At 46.1% G+C, this 13,107-nt stretch overlaps 1 protein-coding gene across 1 annotated transcript in view; it reads right to left on the bottom strand.

Annotated features, from left to right (window-relative positions):
- RASSF3 (Ras association domain family member 3) overlaps positions 1 to 13,107 on the bottom strand; it is a 73,315-nt gene that overhangs the window by 21,879 nt on the left and 38,329 nt on the right. The gene's annotated exons all lie outside the window — the stretch shown is intronic.

Raw genomic sequence — 13,107 nt, 5'->3', positions numbered from 1 at the left:
ATGGGGTGAGAACCACAAAAGTCACAGGAAGTGTGTCAGGGATACAAGGCTGGTCACAGTCAGAGGTGTGGGGTGAGTTAGGACACCCAAAGAATGACCAGAAGAGAGCCCAGGGAGGCAGAACTCCGTGCAAAAAATGCCCAGGGGCCTGGCGCTCCTGGCCAACCTCACCCACCTCACTGAACCCAACCCCAGCAGTAGTGGGGTAAAGCAGCACCACTGCCTTTGAGGGTTCTGGCAATCTCTGAAACAGTTGACCTTTCCCTCCACTTGGGTGGGGGGAGGCCTTCTCGATACACCCCCCCCCCCCCATTTCGCTTCTCCTTCTCTTCTGCCCACTCTTCCAAAACAGGACAGAATTAGCCCACCCAAATCCCTAGGAGGGGCTGAGGCGGGGAGGAAGGTGGTCAGCAAAAGCCCTTAGTGAATCTTGTCACCAAACCCCAGACACCGTGCCACCCTCATCACAACCTGACTCGGGATTCTTAGAATAAACCCAAAATTGGGTACCACTATTCTCCCTATTTTGCAATTGGAAAGCAGAAGCTTACAAGGACACGAGGTTGGTTCGTGTAGAAGCTAAGTAAGGGTTGTGCCGGGTCCATCTGATTCAAAGCCCATTAAGCCTGGAGGAGGAGGAAACAACCAACCATGTGCTGGGACAGAGAAAGTGAGTTGAGAGACCCTCAGGTCTAGCACCGCTGGCTCCTGGAGGCTTAGTTGTTGTTTTATTTATGAGAGAGACAAAGAGAGAGAGAGAGAGGGAGGGAGGAGAGAATCCTAAGCAGGCTCCACACTGCTAGCGTGGACCCCCACGCAGGGCTCGAACTCACGAACTGTGAGATCATGACCTGAGCTGAGGTCAAGAGTCAGACACTCAACCAACTGAGCCACCCAGGCACGCCTGCTTAGTTGTTTTAATACACCGTGTTCAACTTGAATTGGGGTGGGGGGCGGCTACCAATACAACCCAGCAATTTATCAGGGAATTAGTAATCTGGCCAGGACCACAGAGAATTCGTTTAAAAATCAGCAACTGTATTCCCAGCGCCTGGGTGGCTTGGTCGGTTAAGCGTCCGACTTCGGCTCAGGTCATGATCTCGCGGTCTGTGAGTTCGAGCCCCACGTCGGGCTCTGTGCTGACAGCTCAGAGCCTGGAGCCTGTTTCAGATTCTGTGTCTCCCTCTCTCTCTGCCCCTCCCCTGTTCATGCTCTCTCTCTGTCTCAAAAATAAATAAATAAACGTTAAAAAAAAAATTTTTTTTTTAAAAGAAAATAGCTAAGTAATACTTCCAAATGTCAAGATTGACCATATAGGAGCTGTTAACATGAAGCCTACAGAAGAGTTTTTAATGGGAGGAGAAAAAAAAAAAAATCAGAGGAACTGTACATCCACTATGACAAACTATGTGCCTGTTGGAAAAATGGAGTCACTTTTGCTAAGCCCAAGTCACCAAACTAAGATTTCATACCTAACTTACAGTTTCAGCTCCCCCTGCCGCTCCCCCCCCCCCCCCCCCGCAGTGGAACCTCAAACTAGTCAACTTGGAATTACCTGGTCAGCACTAGTGAGGTCAGCAGCATGATAGATCTCTGCTGTCCCCTAAAGGAAGGTGACCTGGCCACAATCTGCTTTTTGCTTTTGTAACTTCCCCGTTAGTGTCCCCTATGCCCTGCGTGCCCCCCCCAACCCCTGAAAACCTCTCATTTTGTACAGCTCTTTGGAGCTCCGTTCTATCTGCCAGATGGGATGTTGCCCAATTCATGAATCATTGACTAAAGTCAATAAGATCTTATAAAATTTACTCCGTTGAACTTTGTTTTTTAACATGCCTCAAAGACTAGAAAGATTCCAAAATGTTCACGGCGCTTTTGCCAGTCTGGTGAGATGGGAGACGGTTTCTTCTTTCTACACAAAACTTTCACAAAATTTTCAAAAACTTCTCTGAGGTCTGCATAACTGTTAATCGTTAATCGGGGTGGGGGAGGGCGGGGCAGGAATCTAGCAAGGAAATAAAAGACTTCCACGTATAAAAAAAAAATTCAAAATAACATTAAAAACAAAAGTAAACACAATGCAATTCAGCCCCCATCAGCATAAATGGACACACTTTGATGTGCTGACTGCGCCTGGGGGGCAGGCCACCTCTAGATAAACAACCCCACATTAAGAACAGAGGCACCAGTGTGGCAAGGCTGTTATCCATTTTCCCTAATGCTGGCAGCCAGCTGCACAGACACCAACGTAGGAAATTGCTAGAGAGCAAACCAGAGATCTCCTAGGTAAAAACAGGCTTGCGGTCTGGGGAATTTAAAAAAAAAAAAAAAAAAAAAAAGCCCCTCCAGCCACTCACAAAAACAAAAACCTGCTACTGCCAAAGACTGTCAAAAAGAAAGCATAGGTTTTTAACATCACTCGACCAAGTCAACAATTTATAAATTAAAAGCGACTCTCCAAAAAGGGGGGGGGGGGGGGGCAGGGGGGTTGAGCATTTCAGTCGTCTTTGTTGTGGAGGAGTGTTCGTGTTGTTGGTATAACCTGAGGGTTCACACACCCTCCAGCTCTGTTTTCCTCCAGGCTTGCACAGGAAGCCCAAGGCCCGGAGGAAGTGCCCTCCCGCCCCACCTTTCCTCAGTGCTGGAGGGGGAGGGGGGGGGGGGTCAGGGACCTAGCCGGCTCCACCAGCCACCAGCCAAGACCAGGTCGGCTAGGCCTGCAGGGGGGCGAGCAGGGAGCTCTGCCTGCCAAGCGTGGGCTGGAAACACACAAAAAGCAGAAAGCAGACTTGAGGGGGAAGAAGAGACACCGAACGTAGTTGAACGAACATATCGTTAGCATCAGGGGTCGAGACAGATGTGTGTGGATCACGGTGGCGTGGACACTGCTTCAGAGCAGCATTCACTAACCTGAAGACCTGGACAGGAAGCAAGTAGCGGACACGGAAAGAGGAGGTCACCGCACAGTGTTCAAGCCCGGATGTGTGCCTGCTTAGAGCTGCATTCTTCTCCCTGTGTGGAGCATCGCCTGCAGCAACCGTGTCCCTGAGGGCCCGGCACAGACTGTTTCATCCAGGACACCTCAGGAAACATGGAGACAGGACTCCATCACATTCCACATGTTCTAGACCAGCTCCCCTGCCCACAGATCTGAATGTTTCCCCTCTCACCCTTTCACCTAGCCCACCAATGCCCCCCAACCAGGAACCTTTTAACAGTCCACTCATACGTTTAACAAAACAACTTTAACACAACAACAAAAGACTTAAAGAACGTCCTGGAAAAGAAGTATGAACATTTAAGACTTGAAAGGCATTTGTTCCCCAAAGTTAAACAGGCCACACTGTTCAGTTCCTGACTACAAATCAATTCCAGGTGTGACACAAGTTCTTCTACGGTGGATGGGACACACGAAATTCTTTCCAATTTAACACTGTACTTCCTTAGGATCAACTCTTTTCCTCCCAAAATAACAAATTTACAATACTCAATTTCCAGCACACCTGGGTGGCTCAATCAGTTGGGCGTCCGACTCTTGATTTTGGCTCAGGTCATGATCTCATGGTTTCATGAGTTCGAGCCCCGCAGAGGCTCTGTGGAGCCTGCTTGAGATTCTCCCCTCTTTCTCTGCCTCTCCCCGCCCCCCCATCTCAAAATGAATAAGCTTAAAAAAAAAAAAACCCTCAATTTCCAAGTCCCACTCTGAGAACCAACCACCTCCCCATCACCAAGTTTCCCGAGACTCTAAGCCAGGATTTAAGAGAAAGAACTCGTGGACAGGCCTGGGGAGATATGCATTGCTGATTAGGGGGAAATGGAGTACTGGCCCAGGCTATTTTTTTTTTTTTTTTTTTAACATTTATTTATTTTTGAGACAGAGAGAGACAGAGCATGAATGGGGGAGGGGCAGAGAGAGAAGGAGACACAGAATCGGAAGCAGGCTCCAGGCTCTGAGCCATCAGCCCAGAGCCTGACGCGGGGCTCGAACTCACAGACCGTGAGATCGTGACCTGGCTGAAGTCGGATGCTTAACCGACTGCGCCACCCAGGCGCCCCTGGCCCAGGCTATTAAACATGGGTTAGATCTACTGTAACCCTCCCAAGAGGCCTTGAGGTCGGAAGTCAAATCCCATTGTTCAGATACATAAACCAATGCAAAGGTCACAGAGGTAGCACGTGAACATGAGGCCCGGCCAGCTCCAAAATCATGCCCTTTCCATGCATTCCAAATGGCTTCTAAAGCCCAGGAGAAAAATCTGTTGCCAACTAGCTGTGTGACTTTAAGAAAGGATATCACCTCTGTGGGTGCCATTTTCTTACCTCTTAATAGAAGAGGAAGGCCTCCTCTCTCCACCCATGAGTCTGCCTCCTCAACAAGGGAGGAGAACAGCATCAGTGGGTCCGGAAGGAGAAGCAGGAGTGCACGCGGAGTCCCCCCGTCCCTCTGTCCTCACCTGGGGGCTAACGTTCTGCGCTCACCCTGCAGAGGGGGCTACTACCCCCAGCAGAGCACCGGAGGCCAGCCTTGGGAAGGCCCTCTGCCCATAAGAATAAGCCACATTCTGCACACCAGCATCCTCTGCCGTCAGCCATGAAGGCAAACTTTGGCCTCCACCTTCCTTACCCCAGTCTTCCTTCTCGACTAACTGATCCAGAACTCAGGCCGGGAAATGGGGTGGCACATGGTCCTCCCAGAATATGCCAAGAGCTGTAAAATGAGAACATTTCTAAGACAGAAATTCTACTCCTTAAAAGAGAAGCCAGGACCCCTCCCTTCAAGGAATTTGTAACACAAAGGGCACACTTTCGCACAACTGGAAAACAGTTTCAGAAACGGACAAATGCAAACTGTTGACCAAGTGTACCTAACTTTCACCAAGTCAATGTTTCCCACATGAGACAGGGAAACCACATTTTTGGAAAGCACAGACAGTATTTTACAAACATAAACACACCTCAGAAAGGCCCAGTGCTATCTACGGCCCAGGCAGAGGAAAGGTAGGCAGGGAGGTGTTCTCAGGAGCCTCTCGGTCAGGCAACGGGCTTCTGTCACTACACCCTGACCCTGGCCACGATTCTGAGCCACTCCCAGCCCAACTAGCTTCTCTCCCCCTTTCTCTTCCGTTCCCACTTCCTTAATTTTCATGTGAAGAGACAGGTCTCTTTGTCAACACCACCAACAAATAATATTTCCCTTTCTTTCTGCTCAGTAAATGGACCAACTTTTTAACGGTGGACAAATATTTGTTAGGCGCCTAAATATTAAGCAAATAGTTGTATGAGGCACTGGGATAGAACAGCGAGCAGAGCACAGGTTCTGCCCTTCGGGGTAGGACAGGGGTGGGACACAGAAAGCTGAGCTATTGAGAACAACAGGTGAGATGAAAGAGAGCACAGGAGGGGTGCGGGGGGGGGGGGGCTCAGTCTGTTGCTTAAGCATCCAACTCTTGATTTCGGCTCGAGTCGTGACTGAGCCCCTTGTGGGGGTCCGTGGTGAACGCAGCCAGCTTGGGATTCTCTCTCTCTCTCTCTCTCTCTCTCTCTCTCTGCCCCTCCTCCCCACTCCATCCCCCCCCCCCCCCCCCCCCGCCCCCTCACTCTTTCTCTCTTTCATAAGAAAAGAAAGCACAGGAAACACCTTGGGAAGGCCTCCTGGAGGAGTGAGCCCGAAGCTGGAACTCACCGCAGGTATTTGTAAATTTTTGTATAAAAGATAAAGTCATTCCCAGTTTGCATCCCCCAAACATGTTACCCACAGCTCGTAAAACGACAGAGAGAAGCGGCTAGAGCACCTGATGGAAGGATTTAGAAAACCAGACTACATAGCTCAAATCAGCTAATTTTAGACAGAGAAAATACTTGCTGTGCTAACGGGTATTTTTAGAAGTCTGTTTCAGTTAACCACTCTGAACGTCTCAGAAGACAGAAAAAAGAAAGGAAGAAATTTCAAATTCACATAGCAAGCAAATGGTTTCCCTTCCTTTGTGCTCCAGCTCTTTCTTCCTAAACAGAAAATAAACAGCACTCTGTAACGAATTCCATTCTATGCCTAAACACTGAAGGTATTTGCTTAGCACTTAGGGGAAGAAAGTTCACTACAGCTATCATTTCACGTTGCATTTCTTGAGGGGGGAGAAAAAAAGCACTGAACAATGTAAAGGAGTACCAGCAATAGGCAACAAATTAGCACAAAATGGTAAGTTTTCCTTCCCTTCCCCAAATCACCCAACAGCTTAAACAACGCTTCATAACCTGACAGCAACCCCAAGCCTCCCCACTAGCCTCTTAAAGCCTCTGGCCCAGCCCAAGAGCAAACCAAATTCCAAAGTTTGGGATGGGAAGTTCCAGAAAGCTCAGCTTTCACTGCACACAGTGGCACCTGCTTATTTTCTGCAAAAATACATCAGTCTTGGAGATCTGAACTGGACCACCCAATGCCCTGCCGCTCCCTTGTGAGATCTGTAACAAACTCGGCCTTATTTTCTGAAAACACCCATGAGGAACCCAACAGACAGAATGCCCCCCATTCTTGGGTTCCTGCCAGTCAGTAAGTCTGCAAGAAAAACAGAACAGCTCACTTTGAAATGGTCACTGCTATTACTTTCAAATGGTGGTGCTATTCACATTTTTCCCATTCATTCGACAGAGATTAAATGAGTGCCCAGGACTGCGCAAGGTGCTTCGGGAAGATTCAAAGATAGACCCTGCCCTTGAAGAGCCCAGGGAAGGGGAAGAAGCAGGCGAAACGGCGCTGACTGGTTTCTGGGGAAAGGCTTCCCGCTCAGCACATACTATGCGTGCTACTATGTGTCAGGCGCTAGGGCAGATGTGGTCCCTGCCCTCAGTGCACTCAATTCCAGCCCTCTGTAGGGAGTGAATGTTATTTGCTTTGCAGAACCATTTCTCCATTGCAGACATGATGACCCTCTACCCCTCCATCCTTAAGCATGAATCTCTGAAGAAGGCCATTCTCCTACATAATCAAAACAACCTCCATCATACCTAAGAAAAATCGGCAAGAACTTCTTAATTTCCCTTTCATAGTAAGAGTTCCCCATCTGTTCCAGAAATAATCTTTTACAGCCACTTTTTATCTACTCAAGGGGCTCATATTGGTATGTTATGTCTCTTTGGTCTTATTTTAAGAAAAACTGTTAAATCAACTTCTCTCCATGTTCACTAAAATGTCAACATTCAAAGAGGAAGCACAAAAGGAGACAAAAAATAATGTTGCATTCTAGAACTTAGAATCTTCCTTTCCAGGTAACTGGAGTATCAGGTGTACCAAAAGTTCTCAATTGCTAGGTGTAAGGACAGCCAATTGCTGATTTACCCCAAGTTCCCAGCTGCCTGGAGAACCCCAACATCAGGAATCCCGAAGACGGAGAAGGCGACACACATCGTGACCGTCTCGGGCCTGCCCAGAGCGTCTGGTGACCAAGCTGTCTGCTGTCATTTTCCAACCTACTTCCTTCCCTGCAGAACAGAGATTACAGGCCCGGCTCTCGTTGCTGTGGGAACTAATAGCCATAAGCCAGTTGTTTCCCGGGTGGACAGATCAATTTAGAGGAAAACACAGAAACTCTCCGGGAATTTTCAGGGAGACCATGCAACTACACCCAACCTGTGGGATTCCGTTCAACTGGCATTCGAAAAACCCAATACTGTGTGCATGAAGCACGGTTAGCTGTTGGAGGGGCAGGCAGAGCAAAGACCTGGCTTCTGTCCCGCGAAACACTGAACTGCTTCCAAAAGAAAGTTCTTAACTGCCAACTGTTATCAGCAACCTCCCATGACTTTTTAACTCATGTTGTCTGGACCAACAAAAAGTGATCTCTTAACATTTTTCTTTCCTTACTTTTCTTACTTTCTAAATCTCTTAATCTGCTTCTTGTCAGCAAAAAGATCATCACAGAAATACATGCCCTCAGAGTGTCCCTGTTTCGAGCCACCGGGGTAACTAACACACATGAAGCCCCTCACAGTGTCAGGCTGCCTACGGTCATCATCATTCCCATGACAGCGATTGGCAGCATTCTGTTTTATGATTTTATTTTTCTGGGGCGCCTGGGTGGCTCAGTCAGTTAAGCGTCCGACTTTCAGCTCAGGTCACCATCTCGCGGTCTGTGAGTTCGAGCCCCGCGTCGGGCTCTGGGCTGATGGCTCAGAGCCTGGAGCCTGCTTCCGTTTCTGTGTCTCCCTCTCTCTCTGCCCCTCCCCCGTTCATGCTCTGTCTCTCTCTCTCTCTGTCTCACAAATAAATAAACGTTAAAAAAAATTTTTTTTAATTAAAAAAAAAAAGATTTTATTTTTCTAAGTAATCTCTACACCCAACGCAGGCTGGGACTCACAACCCCGAGATCGAGAGTCGCACACTCTACCAACTGAGCCAGCCAGGTGCCCCCACTTAGCAGTATTATTAAAGCCAGTGTTTAACGGTAACATTAGATTAAAACTGAACATTAAAGGGGTACCGGGGTGGCTCAGTCAGTTGAGCATCCAACTCTTGATTTTGGCTCAGGTCATGATCCCAGGGTCATGGGATTGAGCCCCGTGTCGGGCTCTGTGAGGAGTAAGGAGCCTGCTTAAGATTCATGCTCTCTCTCCCACTGCCCCTCCCCACCCCCAGATAAAAAATAAAAATAAAAATCTAACATAGGGGCGCCTGGGTGGCTCAGTTGGTTAAGCGTCCGACTTCGGCTCAGGTCATGATCTCACGGTCCGTGAGTTCAAGCCCCGCGTCAGGCTCTGTGCTGACAGCTCAGAGCCTGGAGCCTGCTTCGGATTCTGTGTCTCCCTCTCTCTCTCTGCCCCTTCCCCATTCATGCTCTGTCTCTGTCTCAAAAATAAACATTAAAAAAATTTTTTTTAATCTAACATAAAAATTAATGTTTATCAATGGGGCAACCTGACTGAGGGCTTTCAAAGTCAACATCAGGAATGAACAAACTTCCTTCCTCACAAAAGCCAAATCAACCAGATTTAATTTTAACATCTACCTTGTGTCTGACACTTACACCTACATTAACCCATCAAATCATCGCCACCACCTTTTGAGATCATTACATTTACTTCACGTGTGAGAAAACAGAGATGCACTAAGATTAGCCTCAAATTGTATACAATGGTTGAGAAAGAGGCTGACATCTAGATCCATGCTAAACTTTCCACTGTACTTCATTGCTTTTCTAACTGTAGAGGATACTTTAGCTCGCAAAATACCATAACCAACAGAGAGTACTGTGTCTTTTAATTCTGGGCCTCTGATTTTTTTAGGGAGAGGGGATAGTTCTAATATATTTTTTTTTAAGTTTATTTATTTTGTTAGAGTGAAACAAAGATCATGAGTGGGAGAGGGGCAGAGAGCGAGAGGGAGAGAGAGAATCCCAAGAAGGCTCTGTGCTGTCATCACAGAGCCCAACGCAGGGCTGGAACTCACAAACCGTGAGATCGTGACCTGAACCGTCAAGAGTCGGACGCTTTAACCAACTGAGCCACCCAGGTGTCCCTGTAATATCTTCAGTGGACATTTATTTACTATTAAAACTGACTTGGTGACCACTACTAAACTGAGGCAGACATGATGTATAGAGAACTGAAATAATTAGCAGTAACCTTCAGTAAAATTTAACTTTTTTAATACCAGTAGTAGAAATCCTTATTTCTTTTTTTTCCTATTTTTTAAATTTTTTTTTATTTATTTTTGAGAGAGAGAGACAGAGCATGAGCAGGGGAGGGGCAGAGAGAGAGGGAGACACAGAATCCGAAGTAGGCTCCAGGCTCCGAGCTGTCAGCACAGAGCCCGACACGGGGCTCGAACCCACAAACCGTGAGATCACCACCTGAGCTGAAGTCGGATGCTCAACTGACAGAGCCACCCAGGCGCCCCAACCCTTATTTCTTAAACTAAAAAAGCATCACTGAGAACGAGAAATTGACGGTATACCATCACACAGAATAAGCTCACATCCCTGAATGGAATTCCATTACTCTCCAAAACCCATATTTAGTCGCTCAATAAGATATGGCTCAAGTTTAGGAAAAGCACTGTTCTTGTCTTTCCATCAATCAGCATGCACCACACCTTTACTACAGTCTCTTATCCTCATCCCTTTATCGAAGTACATTTTTAGAAACTTGACTATGCTTTGAGAATGTGCTTGTTCCTTTCGCCTATTGATTCAACAGATGTTAAGTAACACACAGCCTCTGTTACATACATTAACCATGGCTCCTGCATTAAAAATGTATTCCTCCAAATGGCCACAAGGGCTGAAAGGGGAAAAAAGATGAGAGAGTGGGAAATCGGAAGGAGGAGGGTCCACATCTTCTCTGTGCTCCAAATCTAACACTTGCGTAATTACTGCTTCTAGCACCAGGCACTTTTTCCAAGAAAGTGGCCCCTCTGGTTTCTATTTAAAACTTTTGAGTTTTATAACAGGAGACAATAGCTAAACAGTGTTAACATATAATAACTAAAATTTATTGAATGCTTGACACTATTCTAAGCACTTTCCAGGATAGATCCAAAGACCACACATACACGGACCTCTCAAACCCTTCGTTACTAGAACCTGCACTCCCAGCCAGGCAGGATCAGAACTCACCACTTCCTCCCGAAAACACCATGCCAGGGGCATCAAGGAAGTTCCACCTCAACAAAGGGACAAGTTCTGGCCTCCAACTGGAGTATCAAGATCCCTTACACATGGAAACAACATGCAGCTACATTACAGGTTAAATAACTGAATTATTTCCTCCTTTCCCCTAACACCTGCACACATACACAGACCCCTTTCACGCTTGTACTCTTTTCTCCTTAGTACCTATCACTACTTAATGTATCATATATTTCAGGCTTGTTTATTACTGCCTTCTGAGCTCCCTGTGGACAGGGTATTCTTTTCTCTGTTTTGGTGTCCAGTACCAAGGGCAAGGCCTGGCATGCAGGTGATGCTCCACAAACACTGCTGAATGAAAGAAACAGACAGGTTTTGGTGGGTACACCATCAATGGAGGTAGCCTGTTATGCATCAAGTCAATCACATAATTTTACCTAAAGAACGCTATTATTAATGAGAAAACCAGGTTGAGCTTGTTTGTCACGGCTACAATTCCAGTGCATCGTGGAGCCAGAATCTGAACCCAATGCCTACCACTGGAGGGCTCTTCCCTTGTACAGAAAGCCTTCTGATTGCCCCAGATTTAGAAACAAACCCCGAGAACACACATTCGCAAGTACAGGGTTGCTGCAGTATATTCTGTTGACTTCAATGGGTTGGTTTGTTGTTGTTGTTGTTGTTGTTGTTGTTTAAGATTTTATTTTTAAGCTCTACCCCCAAAAGGAGCTCAAACTCACAACCCCGAGATCAACAGTCCCGGGTTCCAACGACAGGTGCCCCCTGTTGACTTTAACATTTAACAAAATGCAAAATAAAGCTCCTTGTGCACCCATGGAGAAGACAGGAAGTTGACGGGGTAAGGCCAGGTGACTGCCTCCCAAATCCTCCACATTCAAGAGACCAGACGGGAGGCAGGAAAAGGACAGTGGTATACCCTGACAAGCCCCTCTCCAAATACATCCTCCAAAGCAGAAGGGGTGGCTAGGCTGGATGAAAGCAAACCAACAGGGAATCAGCTTGCTCAAAACACCCCCAGCAGTTATCCTGGAACAGACTGCCTGAAAGGAAGAGATTTTCCAGAAACTTCTCCATTTTTTTCCTAACTTCCAAGTATTGTGCATTGAGCATGTATTATCTTAGTCACCAGGGAAAATATATTTTAAAGATGTTTCCCTGCATTTAAAATATAAAATAAATGACAGTATCATAGCCTATTTAAAAAAAAAAGAACAAAAGAAATGATTTGTGACCTACTCCTTAAAGGTCAAGAAATCAGATTAATGACCAAGTAGAAACTTACTTATGAAATATGAAATTGTATCTGTCCCTAACAGTACCTAGCCAGGTTTAGGCAACAGTTTCCTTATAATACAAGCCAACATAGACTCAGTATTCATACCCTTAAACACAATAAGATAGCTCTTTAATAATTTCCTTTTAAATGCCTGTTACAACAGCTTCTAAATGTAACTGTGAATGATAATGGAATTAGCAAGTGGAAAGAAGTATTGCTTTTAGTGTAATTATTTTCTAGTGTCCCTTTTCTAGGGGAAAAAAAAAACAATTTGTTTACAGGAGCATTGTTAATAATACCTAATTCTTAGCATTTTTCATTCCTTTTTTTAAAGTTTATTTGAGAGAGAAAGCAAGCGTGATGACAGAGGGGCACAGAGAGTGGGAGAGAGAGAATCCCAAGCAGGCTCCACAGAGCCCCACAAAGGGCTCAGTCTCATGAACCGTGAGATCATGACCTGAGCCAAAGTCAGGCGCTTAACCAACTGAGCCACCCAGGTGCCCTAGCATTGATTTTTCTACACTTCCTTTCAAAATTTGCTCTATTCTGAATAAGTGCTTTTCCATATGGAAAAGTGACAGGGAAATAAAGACTGATTTACTTACGAAATTCACAAACAAATCAAATCAAAATGAATAAGTGCTTTTCCATATGGAAAAGTGACAGGGAAATTTACTTTATGAAATTCACAAACAAATCAAATCAAAATAAAGTACTCCGCAAAAACTGATGCCTCCCTGATCCAGAAGTGAACTTCAAGTGGGCGTAGGACATGACCTGGGAATTCAGCACAAGAGCTAGGGACCCAGTTTTTCTAAGCCTGTCCAGTTTGCGTGGACTTCTTCATTACTAAGCGAGTGACCACAGTTGGGGTTTCGCTTAAGAGGAACTAATCTTATCAGGAAATTACTTTGTATTTCAAGCTGTTCCAAAAATATCACATCCTTGCCTCCCTTCACCTCCCTACCTCCTCCCTCACCTCCTCCTCCTCCCTGGTAAAGAATTTATTTAACAGATGAAGACCGCCTCTGAGAATGAGCTCTCCCTAAAAACACTGACAGCATATAAAGTGTGTTTTGAAACTAGACTGTCCAAGCTCATGATCAATGACCCATCAGACTTTCATGTTTCCCTTCCGTCATTTGTTCTTAGCAAATCAATTTTCAACTAATTATATTTGGCTTCTGTGCTACT

This window comes from Felis catus, chromosome B4 (genome assembly GCF_018350175.1).
Source record: "Felis catus isolate Fca126 chromosome B4, F.catus_Fca126_mat1.0, whole genome shotgun sequence".
In the NCBI taxonomy this organism is placed as follows: domain Eukaryota; kingdom Metazoa; phylum Chordata; class Mammalia; order Carnivora; family Felidae; genus Felis; species Felis catus.
The sequence above is the reverse complement of the archived record's forward strand: the minus strand, read 5'-3'. Positions and strand labels throughout refer to the sequence as shown.